We start from the raw sequence: 15000 nt of genomic DNA on the forward strand, positions 1-15000 counted from the left end.
ACGAAATACGAGGAATGGCGGGGAAAAATGTTCTCACAGAACAAGTGCAAACTGGTACGTTTAACGTGCCATCAGTTTCTAGTGCGATCAACGAGAGTGGAGCAGTAAGCTTTGAGCTTGCTACTATTCATGAGCAGCCGAAAGAGCCAGTTGAACCTCGATCAGTCAACATTGACTTTGAAGAAAGCGACAACGGTGGCTTTGAAGAAGAAGATGCTGACAAAGTGGCATACGACGCAAGAAAGGAGAGCGGAGCAGTAAGCTTTGAGCTTCCTAGCATTCATGAGCCGCCGAAAGAGTCAGTTGAACCTCGATCAGTCAACATTGACTTTGAAGAAAGCGACAACGGTAGCTTTGAAGAAGAAGATGCTGACAAAGTGGCATTTGACGCAAGAAAGGAGAGTGGAGCAGTGAGCTTTGAGCTTGCTAGTATTCATGAGCCGCCGAAAGAGCCAGTTGAACCTCGATCAGTCAACTTTGGCTTTAAAGAATACGAAACCGGTGACCTTGAAGAAGAAGTTGCTAACAGAGTGGACCATTTCGCAGACCCAAAAAAATCTTTCGATACGCCTCTTTGACTGGCCATTTAAAGGAATTATATTAACAGAGAACTATCGCGGACAATGGCAGTCTATTGTAGAAATATAGAACCTTAGGTCCTTTGATGATGTAACCCAACAGCGTATGAGGGTCTTAATTGATCGTCAATTCGTTATCAGGAAAATAAGATGAAGAATTACCTTAACTAAATCATGATCTCAAGGTTTGGAAGTGTCTACAACGTGCGTTCAATTTATGCCCCTCAGATTCTGTTTTGGAGACTGTTTAACATTAAAACACTAGATTAAACTGGCCAATCCTTAGAAATTATGTCTATCCTTGACTCGGTCTTCTGTGACTAGAACGGATAAGGGAGCCTTGGATACTCTTAATCTTCTATTGGAATGCCTTACCACGTAGCATTATAGACGATAAAATGTAATTGACGACAACATAACGTTGTCTAACGCCTGAGTACCGAGGCAGATCCCAGGAAAAAATATTATTGTGAATTACACGGATCACATTCTTCCAACAAACAATAGCCCCAAATCACCAACAAGTGTGCAATTGCAACCGAACTTACACGGACACAGTCACGCGACACCGTAAACCAACAGTATAAAGAACCAAGTAGAGTGATATGAAGTAAATATCAAAGTGTCAGTAGTTTTTTTTTCTTTTTCTTTTTCTTTTTTTTTTTTTTTCATCACGTACGTTTAGAATAAAGTCGTTGAAATCAGAAGGAAGTGGGCAGATGAATGGTAACGCAGTTTTTGTGGCCCGTTGAGTTGAAATGTTTGTCCACAGGGAAACCAGGATTGTTGTTTCGTATACTTCGTCAGTGTTCGTTAAATCCGTCCGGTTTCACCAATATAAAGAATGGTAGGACATCGATGACAGGACATGCAGTATGTAAGATTACTCGACTGGCAGGTAAAATGGCCTTGAGTGGAAGACCTCTTACAATGACTGACGTATGCACAGGTATGGCAACGTGGATATTGACAGGCACGCGAGTCACTCTGATCAGTACATGCGCGGCCAGTTGAGTGTACAAGTAAGTTTCTTAGGTTGCGATCGCTTTTGTATGCTATGACATGTGATTGTAAAAAGATATGACAGGTCAGCTAGTCGGTTGATAGAATACGGAAATTCTGAAATAGGAAGTGTTTGATTTGCTTGTTGAAAAGGTGGTATGTGAGAACAAGAGGTACTCTGTCAATGGTGCTGACAGTCAGCTAAGATGGGCGTAGGGAATCAGGACGTTTGCGCTTCCTTCTTATTGCGTATTTTAACGGCTTTGTTCACATTGAAGAAGACTTCTACACCCGAAATGTCTGAGATTTATTTTTAACTACTGACAATTTTTTTTGTCATTTTATATCATTCTACCTGGTTATTCATTTCGAGGTGTCATGCATCTCCTACAAAAACGTTTTGGTTGTTGACACCAACAGTATAGCTGTCGAAACAAAAAAATCCGAGATCCGAATGTCTGCTTTGAGCATAGTCTTGAGACAAGTAAGGAAGGAGGTTCGATAATGTTTCTTTGAGTTCCTATACATGTTAAAAATAATTAAACGTAAACATTTTTTGATTTTCTAAGCAAAGGGAATTGTTCTAAAAGAAGGGAAAACGTTTCATTTTCAGTGCGCCGGACTGGTTTAGGGCTCAGCGCTGCTGTCGCCTTAGACAGAAGGTCACCGACGACATGCTGCAGGGAATAAACCTGCTACGGTCTAGCATCCCTTCCACTGACGGGGAACAGCAATACTCCGGGCTCATGAGCGACTTTGCGTTGCCTTGCATTGTTAACCACGATGTATCATGACCTCAATAATATGGCACTTACCAAGAATCTAATAATCTGGAGCGTCCAGTTGTCGCATTCTGATCAATGAACAAGCTCAGGAGTAGACAAAGTCATTAGTTTAGTTTTGAGTTTGGTTCTGTTATCAGAAAACAGGGTAACTGAAAGGGAAAGAAAAACGTGTACAGCACCTTGACATCTTCTTTCAAGCAAAGCATTTTCATCGATTAACAATACTAAGCGTTCCAAGAAAGGAATTGCTTACACCTGTGTTGACGAAGAGACTCGGTGGCGAGAGTGAACTTTCCTGGTTATGCACTGCTAACCTGTAAAATTTCAAACACAATGCTTCGTATAACTTTTTTTTCCATGATTATGCCTACTGAGGTCTACGTAATAAATATCCTTACCGTTGAAGTCCTTTGGGACTTTCACAAGCATTGTGAGCTCGCAACGTGCCAAAATGATTCGTAAAATTTTGTCTACAATACTTACTGTTTGAATTTTTTAATCATTTTTTGCGATGGTAGTCTCCACATATCCCTTAATCTCTCACACCTTGTGGGGGGAGCAAGCAAGGGAACAAAATGGCAGCTCCTTGACGATGACTTGAGGTGATAATATGGATTTAAATGGGAAAGAACGACTTTTGATATGCTGTCCACTGCCCCACCCTTCGGAAAAAAGCGTCGCTTGCAGTTTAACAGGCTATCCAAAGATGAAGCAACTAGAAACCAGTGGTTGGTGAGCAAGAGCACCCGTTTATGCTCAGAGCATTTCCTCAGCGCTATTCTCTTTCTCCAGAATGTTTCATCATATCATATTGTGTGCTCGAAGGATGAGTTTCCCCACACTCTTCCTGAACAAAGCAGTTCTTGACGCACATTTTTTTAACGTTTTTGCTGTGAGAATGTGAGAATAACGTTTTAAAATCTCGTTTTCTGAAGGCAGCCCATCTAGTTAATGTGTTCATACACATTTACTAGACAAGGCTTTGGTTGGTCTGGTTTTAGATTCAATTAATTAATGCTTTTTGTATTTTGAGCCAGTTTTGCGAGGTTTTCCGTGCCAGTACCAAGCTTCACAGTTACCTCTCCTGTCGCCTCTCCAATTTGTGCACTCTTTCCTCCTGAGAAACACACAACTTTTTTCATAAATTTTGTTGGTCCGTTCTTTAATCTCGGGTGGGGAGAGGGGCTGGTACTTTTGATGGGTTATAAAATATCCAGGTAAGTTACGTGAAAGTGCTGTTTGATGTGCATTTGGTTGACGAACTGTACTTTGTACATGCCAAGTCTCCTGTATTTGTACTTCTATGCAATGAGGGACATCAATGTCCGGCCATGAATACAATTGCTTTCCCGTGTGACTTTGTTCGTGACTATTTGAATGCTGTTCACTGGATATACCTATAAAACGAAAAATTGAGAGAAAAGACGGTCTCTCGTATTTTAAGCCAATATGTCATTTTAAGCTTCAATGTTTTTTTCTCGAGGTTCTACTCTTCAGTGAAACCAGTTTGCCAAGGTTTCTGAACGCTTACATTTCTTTTCGGGAGATTCATTTCTAACTTTGTCTTTGAAAATACTGACTTTTATACTAGTTTTGATTCATAATTTGCTCGTTTGGAGTCTGCCCGTTTGCATTTAATTCCAACAATTATCTCACAGAGAACAAACAATGCATCACCTATATGACTGTAGTCCCTTCTTAGTCCTACAATACATGTACAGTGGGGTGGGTGAAGGCGGGCTTTGAAGTGCTCAGTAGAGAAAGAGCGCTTTCTGCAAGCTCGCACAGCACATAAGTTGTGGTCACATAGTAGAAATGGTTGTCCTGCGCAAATGAATTAATTATAAACGACATTCAACATTCACTTATATAGAGCGGCCAAAGGTACAAATTATACGCTAGCGAGTCACTGAGTGATCTTTAAATTATATTGCACAGATTGGCTCAGTTACTTTTGCAAGAAATAAAGAAAGAAATCCTACATTTTTTTTTTGTATCAGGCAGCGTAATTTACTTTATTCTGTACGATTACAAAAAAAATAGTCCAGGGATAACCACTGACATGAACTTGTAAACCTCATAGGCTGGCATAACCGTCTCGTATTTTTTCACCTTCTCCCCATTCAAACCGCTCGTAAGCAAATAAGATTTCACGTCTTGGATGTCAATATTGTCACGTAAGCAAGAGCGTGATTTACCCAAGTTTCCAAGGGGTTTGTAGGTAAGGAAGTCATTATTTCTCCTCTGGTTTGTTCTTCACGTTATCGCACGTGGCAATGTTTAGCTGTTACAAATCATTCTTAGCATCGCCTTTTACCAAGGTTTTCGGCTGAACAATTTATCTGCGTAGAAACTCCTTTCAAAGCTACCATTCCCAACCGTAAAACATGCGATAAATGTGTCAGTCTCGATACATTACGATCTACGCTTCTCCCCGCTCCACCGCTCGCCATATTGATCTTGTTGTCGTTCCCCAGCCCCCCCCCCCCCTCATCTCGAAGAGCAGGGTATTATGGGATATGTGGAAGTGGCAAATGAATGCATAATTAGTATTATTGCTGGATATCTTAGTGCTTTATTTCATATCTTGTAATGTTGCCAGGGAGCTTCATAGCCTCAATAGCAAAAAATGATTAATTGTAGTAAGATAGATAATGTTCTTAACTAGATCAATGCATAATTATGGGTTATATCGTGTATTTTCTTTGTGAAATTGCAGCTGCATATCATAGTACTTTAATTCATATCTTGTAATGTTGCCAAGTAGCTCAGCCTCAATGGCCAAAAGCAATTCATTTCAGTAAGAAATATAACGTTCTTACCTTGATTAAAAGAATTACTTAAACTTGAAAAGCCTCGATAGTGAAAAAATGATTCATTGTAGTAAGAAAGATAATGTTCGTAACTTGATGAACTCTTTTTTTCTTCGTAAAATTGCTATATTTCTTAGGCCCGTTCCAAACACCGCTCCAGCCATGTGCCGAACCAAACTCAATAAATTTTGACTTAAGAGCGACTTCAGAGAAACGAGCAACGTACCTGTAGGTCGCACCAAACTTAGATTTGGGCTTGGGTAAGAGCTGAGAAAGTTTATAAATTGTCTTAATTTTTGCGTTTCGTTCGGCATATGACCAGAACGCCGTATCATGAATCAGTCGTCACTCCATGATCGCATAATGCGACAGACCCTGCCGAACTCAACGTTGTTTGCCGCTCTAAACATAACCTGCCGCACCAAATTGATTCAAACTCCGCTCTTCAGTCGTTTTAAACTCAACAGTTAGGTTTGTTTTGAACGGGCCTTGGTAGTTTAGGTATCTTGTAATGTTGCCAGGTAGTTCAGCCTCAATGGCCAAAAGTAATTCATTGCTGTAAGAAATATAATGTTCTTACCTTGATTAAAAGAAATACTTAAACTTGAAAAAGTTTGGGCATATTTTTCCATCTGCTGGAACTCAATAATAATAGGCAACTAATAATCAACGACAACGGGGACCTGAACGAGAACATCACAAATTTGCAGATGAAGTGGACAAAACGACAGCTTTGCATTCCCTGCACGTGCATTTCACTTTTTCCCATTTCTTTGGCGTAGTCTGAGAAACAGCAACTTGAAATATCCAAATTTGAGATTTTTATGAAGAACGTCAGCACTTAAGAATAAATTTTCATTTTCTTCCCCGAAATTAATTGCATTAGATGGAGATCAATGTTTTGCAATCCGAGTTGTCCCGTTTAGGCGGGAAGGCTCGTTTAGCCGAGGTCCCGGCAGGTCTGAGAAAGAAAAAAACACCAAAAAGCAAGTTTGCGACTATAAGGAAAATTCTCAGCCCGGTTACCCGAGATGCCGGGATTGCGGCTAACCGGCCGGCATGAGATTTTTCCACGTAATCACGTTAACCGGGAGGGCCCCGGCTAGCCAAGCCAGCGATTTTTAACCACATTACTCATCTTTAGAGCAAAATGCCCACGGAATAGCCGCGGTTTTTTTGTTGAAATAAAATATGCACATGTATAAGATAACAAACTTTAGGGCTTCTTTAAATTGTAGAATGGTGAAATTTCATAATAATTGAGCGAGACTAACGGCTGTTCACTTCTTCTTCGTCTTGTTATTATTATTATTTTTTTCACGCGACATAATCTAAATTTAAACCAAATCGGGCTGGAACACCTCATGTAATATATACCAGGCTGAAACTCATCCCGGCAAACCCGACCAACCCGGCTAATTTAATCGGCCCTTTATGTCTGACGAAATAGGTATTAATGACAAGAGAACTCGCCAATGGTGTCTCCTGTAAGCTAGACTGGCGACGTGGTGTGTGATGATTGAAATATACCAGAATCTCTGTCAACACGAAATTTCAAACGTTTTCAGGTCTTCTTCGTTCTTTTTAGCGAGTTTTACAAAATATATGTCCTACCTGTCCTACCTCCCCACCTCCACCCCGTCAGTTTGTACGGGCGGACGGACAGGCGTACGCTGACGTCATAACCAGAATTTCTCGAATGGATAGCTTTCCCAAAAGTTTTACCTATAGCGCTCTGTTGAGCTTCACTAAAAATTAGGGAAAAGGCATGCATAAGTGGTAATATCACGAATAATTCTGTAAATCTTTTACACGTCACCGGCCACCACTTTCAATGATTGCCATCCAGCATCAGAGACAGTGGTGAATAGGATGATTATCGATGGGCACCTTTAAGTTCGTACTTCTCAAGACGGGGAGGGTTTGGGTATCACGACTACCTTTTGGGCACATAATGTGGTGTTACGACTGTCTGAAATGAATAGAGATGGGAAAGGAGATGTAGGTGGCGACCCAAGGTCATGCGTCAAATCAAAGCTCAAAACCAATCTCGTTCCCAGAGCCACGATCCTTTTGGTTACCGCCGAAAAGGATCGTGGGTGTGGGAACGAGATTACGTAGAAATATGGGGAATTTTCACCGCTTTGATTTGGGCATGCGGGCATTGCGATACGAACCCGATGGCAAGGCATGACAGATTCACAATCACATTAGATCGTGGTGATGTGCCAGTCGGTCAAACCCTGAAGTCACATGGCATCACAACCGATACCCGCGAAACGTATTTGGGACATTCGTAAAACGAACCCATTAGAATGCGTCCTCCCTCGTCGGAACGCAATTATTTATTTACAATTTATTTTTGAGTAATTTGGATCAATTGCTTGCGTGGTCAAGAGGATTAAGGAGTAGACAGCAGATCCAAATGGAGTTCAAGATACAGTTCTGGTGAGTATATAGAAAGAGAAATATGAAGTGTCTGTGAGTAGTGCTGTGCGTGCGTAGCTAACATTGACCGGGTACAATGGTTTTGTGCATGCGTGATGTGTTGGCCACACCCGGTTGGCGCTAGCGTGTGTCACCATGCTTTTTTTGTAGCTCTTCACTTAGAAATTATTGTGACACACCAATCTCTTAATGTGATCCACCTTCCCACACGCTTGCCGTGGGAGAACAGTTTTGCTGTTCCCAACCCAGCTTACCACACGTCTTGCATTTGGAGCCGCCACTTAAAGGGGTGCCTAATACACCCGCCTGTTATCTTAGCTATGCCATACTGATGAGAGCCAGAAAGGCCGGAACACATGTTAGCGTATGTGACCTTGCGAGCTTCCTTTTCTCGGTCCATACTGTAAGCTACGGATCCTCGTTTAACAGACTAACGTAAGAACTTAGACAACCTTTTCAGTAAGAACAGCTACAACTGCGACTTCGTTACATGCAACACGTACCGTACAGAACCAAACGCTACGAACCTTAACAACGCACCTGCCAGTACCATGACTATACCCTACGTCAAAGAAACCTCTGAAACTATTGCACGGATCATACAGCCTTACAACATTAGTGTTGCTCACGGATCTATTTCGACTTTATGACGACAGCATAACCATGCAACAGATAATCTTTCATTCTCTCTTTTCACTCTGAAACCGCTCGCACCAATTTATTTTTAGGATACTTAGCCAATATTGTAGGACGTGAACGAGACTGAATAATCGCAAAAGATTTATCATAAAGCCAAGTTATATTTTGCGGAAGCAACCCCTTCAGTGCTTTTGCCTGGCAAAGGATTACCACTTATACATCTCGTAAACGTCATTTGATATGCCGGCAGATGGCTGGCAGTTATATTTGGGCACGAAACGACGTCCGGAAAAAAAAGATCATATTAGCAATTAATTAAGTACAACTTGACATTAAATAACATCACAATTGTCAACTTTGAAATTTCCTCTCCCCATTCAGAAAGCCCACCAACATGGAGGAAAAGCAAAGTCAGTGAAACTCATTCAAGTTAAGTCTCATTTCACGGTTCTTGGCTTTCGTACAGTGTCTAGATCTATAAGACTTTTTCTTATGACTCAAGATCTCCAAATCAAGAAGCAACAGAAAATGTCAACTTAAGCGGGGAGTGTTGTAAAATAAGGCGGTCAAGCTGAATTGGATCAGTACTTCGTTCTTTTCGACCCTTGTCCGACCTTCTTATTGTTCTTTATTTGTAATTTATTATTGCTTTGTTTTTGCTGCAGTATTTGTATCTGAATTTACGCGTGCAATTTCTTGCGTTGACTTTACGTTTTGCAATTTCCACTGGCGCGTTGTATCTTATGCATTTATTTACGTTATGCCCATGTGCACTTAGCGATCGCAACTGAAATAGATTCAACTTTTTAGCGGCAGACTGCGTTTACGTAACGATGTAACCAATGACATCTGTTTTTTTTTTTCACGCAACACCTCTGCCATATGGACGCCCTTCTGTGTAAAATCATTACCGTCAACATATTCACCATACAATTACTCGGGCGCCAAATTCAGGATAGCAGGTATTTTACGTACATTGAAAGCACGTAAAAAAAGATCCAGGAGTTTAATTAATTCTTTAACGCCACAGTCTTACGTTTGAATATCGCTACGCGACAGTGGAAATCCACCTTTAAAGTAATTCCCTTGAAAATGAAGTACTATCTAAATTTCTGTCAAACTTGGCAGAATTGATTTTCATGCACAGAACATTAACAAAATTCAGTAAAAAGATGGGGTCACTGTGCTTGTTTTCGCGCTGCATTCGCTTTGTTTTAAGTGTTTTTTTTTTTCGGAATTACGCGAAAAGCCCTCGAGACTTGTTCAACCGGAAAAATTGTAGTTGTATGGCAAAAGCTACTAAATATCACTTGAGCCTACTTATTTGTTTGGGCCAAATTTTTTCAGTAAAGTGATTTCAAATAGGCAAACTTTCACGATAGCGTCATTTGACTACAACTACCAGAATTCAGTTTGTTTTTCTTTTCTTATTTAAATTTTGTATCCCCAGTGGGGTAAAAATAACAATAGCTCTAATTAGCATGAGACAAGCTAAACCTGTAGGATGCTGGTACTTGTAGTCAAATGGCGTCATCATGCAAATGTCCTATTGCTCGATCTTACAAAAAAAAAGTGACCAAATTGGACCGCTACAACATCATTTCACACTCCGGCTCCAAGTGTCCGGCTCCAAATGCAGTTTTCACGTCATTAATTTATAAACACTACAACCTCTACTATCCAACTTTTTTCCTCCTTAAAATATGTTTTCCGTGTACCTATTACGAGTACATAACACCATTAAAAAGAGGGGGTCACCATGCTCGTTCAGGAGAAAATAGCCATTCCTTGACAGACTAAGTTTAGCGTCAGTGAAAATCTGCTATTTTATCAACGTGCGGGAGCTAATGCGCACGCCAATGCCGCAAATTATGAGCAGTCAGGTTGCGCAATGCAAGACCAGGAAATCACCTTAAAGAAAAAAATATTTCAAAACACTATGATCCACTTCATTACAAGAAAAAATGTCATTAATTGTGTACCTGTTCTCTTTCACGTAACACACCAAAAGGGCACAAAAAAATGACAAAGAAGAGCCCTTCAAAAACACTACTGCCGATAATCTTTGCTGTAGATTCTCTGTTCTTGTTGTCATTCGTCGGGAATTCTCGTAACGAAGAATTTAAGGGCTCTGTTCCGACAATGGAGCCTCTCATAGATCTTCCAGTGCTTGACATATTACTTTTTACTATGTTTGTTAAGATGTCTTTGCAAACCACAGTGCTTTGTGAGAGCCCCACAGGAAAGCTTAAGTATATTGCTATCTTTTGGATCCTCGGATTACTGTTTGGGATATCCAGGTAAAATATGAACCATGTCAGGCAAAAATATCAGATCTGGTGGCCTCCTTCGATGCGACCTGAAAAGAAGTAATAATAAAGAAAAAAGAGAACGGGTTTAAAACCAGACCTCTGTCGACTAAGACTGTGAAACCAAGGGATACCCACTTGCTGGAAATCTTTGGCGTTCACCTTGATGCGAGGGGCCATTGACTTACGGATTCACTTTGGATCTCTTCATTTTTCAAAGCGCGTCAACGTTGTAATTCTTTCTAATGGAAATAGATTATTGTCCACATGAGAGGTAAAACGTATTTCTATTACCTTGCTCTTGGAATCGCTCCTCGCGTTTGTCTGTCGTTTGGGTACATTTCTTTTCCTGCAGCTCTAGCTAAAAACAATGCGCGATTATGTGGAGTATGTGTGTGGAAATGTGAGTGACAGACAACAGCTAATTTTCAATGCTCTTTCTAAAATTACACACGATGTTCATGCTTATCTCATTTTAGGATAGTTGCACATCCCCATCTACTTGGAATAATCGCGAATTGACCAACATAACGCTAAAGGTTACATTTTCATAAGACATCCTCGAAGTCGTTGGCCTCTTGTCATCTCCAAATGAAACACTGAATTTGAACAGCATTTACGCAAAGTTTGATGCAAAGTCAGATTCGGACTGAGGGGAGACCTCTCCCCTCTCATTTCTCCACTTTTTTAGCTTCATAACAAATAAGTAATCCAACATTTTTCTCATGCAATTTGGAATAAATGAGCACGAGTACATTTTTCAAAGACATACATTCTGTGCGCGCACATAGGGTGAAAACACTACGAGTGCTTTTTTTATTCGAAATTGCACGAGAAAAATCATGCGATTACTTATCAATAACAAAATATGAAAAGTATCGAGAAAGCCCCTTGTAATTTAACGGAAGCAGGACAAAAGCAACGCATGCGTTTCAGGTATTCACGCACGACAAAAGCAACACATGCGTTTCAGGTAATCACGGTAAAACTGCGTCATCTGGGGCGAGCATTTGATTGGCTATCTGGGGCTTTCTTTGATCATTGATTAAGTAGAATACATGGGTATCACGTTTATTATTATTTTTAAACCAGAAAAAAAAAATAAAAAAAGCTTTAAGGGAAGTAAATACTCAGGATGCCTCTTTTTTTTCAATCTGGCAGAAAAAGTATTCGTCATTTGCATGCCATTTAGAATATATCTGTTCGAAAAAAAAATGTCTCTTCTGTTTAAAGTGCCGCTAACCCCAAAATATTTTTTTCGCTAAAATGAATCTTTGCACCTGTGTGAAACATTTCATTAACTCTTTGTAAACATGCATGCAGAGTGGTTTGTGACGTCAAAGCAGGAGTAGACCCACTCCCCTTCTGACTCGGTCGTGAACAAAAGATGCTTGGTTTTTCGCAAGTTTTGAAGCCTATAAAAAGGCAGGATTTGTTACGAAAAGGAAAAAAATGGCCACAATGCGTTTCGAACAGGTGCAAAGATTCATTTTTGCGAAAAAAAATATTTTGGGGTTAGGAGCACTTTAAGCATACGAAGTCAGAATTGTTAATTTTAGAAAAGGAGTTCCCTAGATAAGATATCTGAGTAAAACACCTGTACCCAGTTCTTCAAAGCCCGATTAAGCTAATCCTGGATCACTGGAAACTTAAGTAGCAGTTTATTTGGTGCTTCAAAGAGAACTTGCTCAAAATTTTTAGTCTTCAATTTCGGCCAAGACTTTTGTTTTCCCTCAGCCTAAAATTATTAGTTAAACCTTTTTTTTTTTACTTACAAAATTCAGACCTAGGCTGGTACTTAATCCAGGATTAGGAATTGGGCCCTGGAGACAGGAAACTGAATGTGACCATTAGAAAATGTTTACTGCGACGTGACGTCATCATGCCTACGTTGACGTTCAGTATTGATAAAGGCGTCCATCATTAACAACCCTCATCATGGAGGTCACAAAGCATGAAGTGAAAATCCAGGTGAATCAGTTGAGGAGCCAAGCAACGCTAAAGGTATCTTTCTAGGTGAACCATTCTCTTTATAAAAGCATAGCCACCTCAACTTTCCAAGGAACTTTAGCAGGTGCTTTGATTTGTAACCACTGTTAGAGGTTGACCATATGCAATATCAGGTTTCTCAGTACTGCAAAGAGCAGTGAAATTGTGAAGGGAAACATCTTTGGGAAGTGAATCAGACTCAAAAAGATCATCAACAAGCCTTTTTAGGGCTGAGAACTCATTAACATCCCCCTTCTCTCGGTCAACTCTAGGAAGTTTTAAGACCTGATTATCCCAGGTTGAAACATCTGGGTTCCAGCTCGTTCCAATCAATTGTAAAGTCCCACTCCTATCAAGTCTGAGTTCGAGAAAGCGCAATGCCCTTGTTTCATCACTACATTCAATAACAGGAAAACCTTCATACTCTGTAATGGCCCTTTAAATTGCATCCATCTTTATGCCAGGGTTCATACTAATGCATTTGGCCCTCTGAGAAACAGTTGTTCCACTAGGTAAACCAAATTTATCAGCAAGTAAGGCATAGTACTAAAGGCCAAGCCTATTTTTGTGCATAGCACTCAAATCCTTAATGATTTTAACATATTTACTATTATTCTTCAATTTCAGTTTTGAAACAAGATTACGTATTACTGTTATTTGAATAACAGATACATCTGATACACCTGTTTGAATAACAGATGCATCTGATACACCTGTTTGAATGAGCTTTACAAGATCCTCAACAAGTTTGGCTTCATCACCATTTAGACAAGATTGTAATAAAAGATCTGTCCACTTTTGGGGTTTGTTTAACTCCTTAATAAGGGCGTTAGATTTTTCTTCTGATTCCTTTTTTGCACTTTGAGACTGTTTCAATGCCTCAAGTTCCTCACCATGTTTTGCATACTCATTTCGGAAGCCTTTCAATCCAACACGTGTCTTGTTACTTCCTACTTCATACGTGGCTTTTGTCCTCTTTCTCATCACGTTTTTCAAGTCATGTAATTGTTTGTGGCAGTTCTTGCACGTGAATAGGTGTTCCCCAGCATTATACGCAAAGCTTAAACAGCGTGGATCTAGACTTTTAATACTACTTTCAACTTCCACTTTTTGACCATCCAACAACACAATTGCAGGATTTGGGATATAAACAGACTTTAAACAATTTTCACATTTTTCTTTAATACATTAAAACTCTTGTGGGTGTAGGGTTTTCCACTTAGAATAATTCCTGTAGCTTAAGTGCCCTTTCTTGATACACTTGATTCCCTTCTGACAAATAAATTTTCTAAACAATCCTTTTGCAGTATTTCTGCGTATCTGCCTATCACCTTTAAAATGATTAACGACCTCAGGCATCGTCGCATTGCACTCTTTGGCTTCAGGTCCAGAGGCCGATTTTAGTTTAAGGGAACAGCTTCAGAATTTTTAGATGGAAAAAAAAGACTATGCAGTGACTGTTGCTTAGAACGTTTTCTTTGCTTTTTACTAATTTGATATTTTTCTCACAACACTCCAAAAAGGCAATGGCTTCTAACTGGCTCTTGGATATGGAGTATTTATAAACTTGTCGAAGCCCAGAAAAAGATGGAGTGAAGGCATTGTTTAAAATTTTGTCCAAAGTGGCCCCCTTAGATCTCCGGGAAGCATGAGATATTTTATTTTCAAATGCCCATATCAGGTATGGGACACAGATTTCACAGGTGATAGACGAACTACTCTAAGAGCAAGAAAACTGAGGGTATGGATTGCCTGGCCTGTCACACTGCAGGTACTCATGACTTCATGTGGAACCAAATACTGGAGCTTCAAAACAAGCAGCGATAAAGGACCTCAATTTGGTCAGCTTATGGTCTTTAGATGCACCAACTGATTTAAGCAGATCTTCAGATATACTGCCTTTAAAACGAGAATCAAGAAAAAATTCACACGATTTTGGATTCCAAGGAAGTTTAGTGACACGCATGTTTTTACAAGGATCTTTTCACAGATCATTTTCAAAAAAAGAGACTGCTGTTAAACAGACTAGATTCACTTTCAACTTTTCTGAATTTGCACTGATTGCTTGCATCAACATTGCTTGCCTTTTTAAAAACCTTGCAGCCAGCATCACCACCAACATGTCCAGTCTCAAAGACTGACCTGTCACTCTCACTTTCCTCATCAATATCGCTATTTAAATCAGAGCCAACAAGTTCATCATCAAAGACGGAAATGCTGTCTGTGCTTTCATCACAATTAGCAGCACTCTCATCAAGAGGAGGAAGTATGGAAGCTTCAAGATTTTCAGATGAGTTGCTTCCACTGTCCACATTCCATTCTATTCCAAACTCTAGATCATTTAATACAACCACATGAGTGGCAACACACTCACAAGATTTTGCTGTGCCAACAACTACCTCAGTTTCAATTTCAATTGTCATTTTTTTTCTTTTCT

This window comes from Montipora capricornis, chromosome 5 (genome assembly GCF_036669925.1).
Source record: "Montipora capricornis isolate CH-2021 chromosome 5, ASM3666992v2, whole genome shotgun sequence".
NCBI lineage: Eukaryota > Metazoa > Cnidaria > Anthozoa > Scleractinia > Acroporidae > Montipora > Montipora capricornis.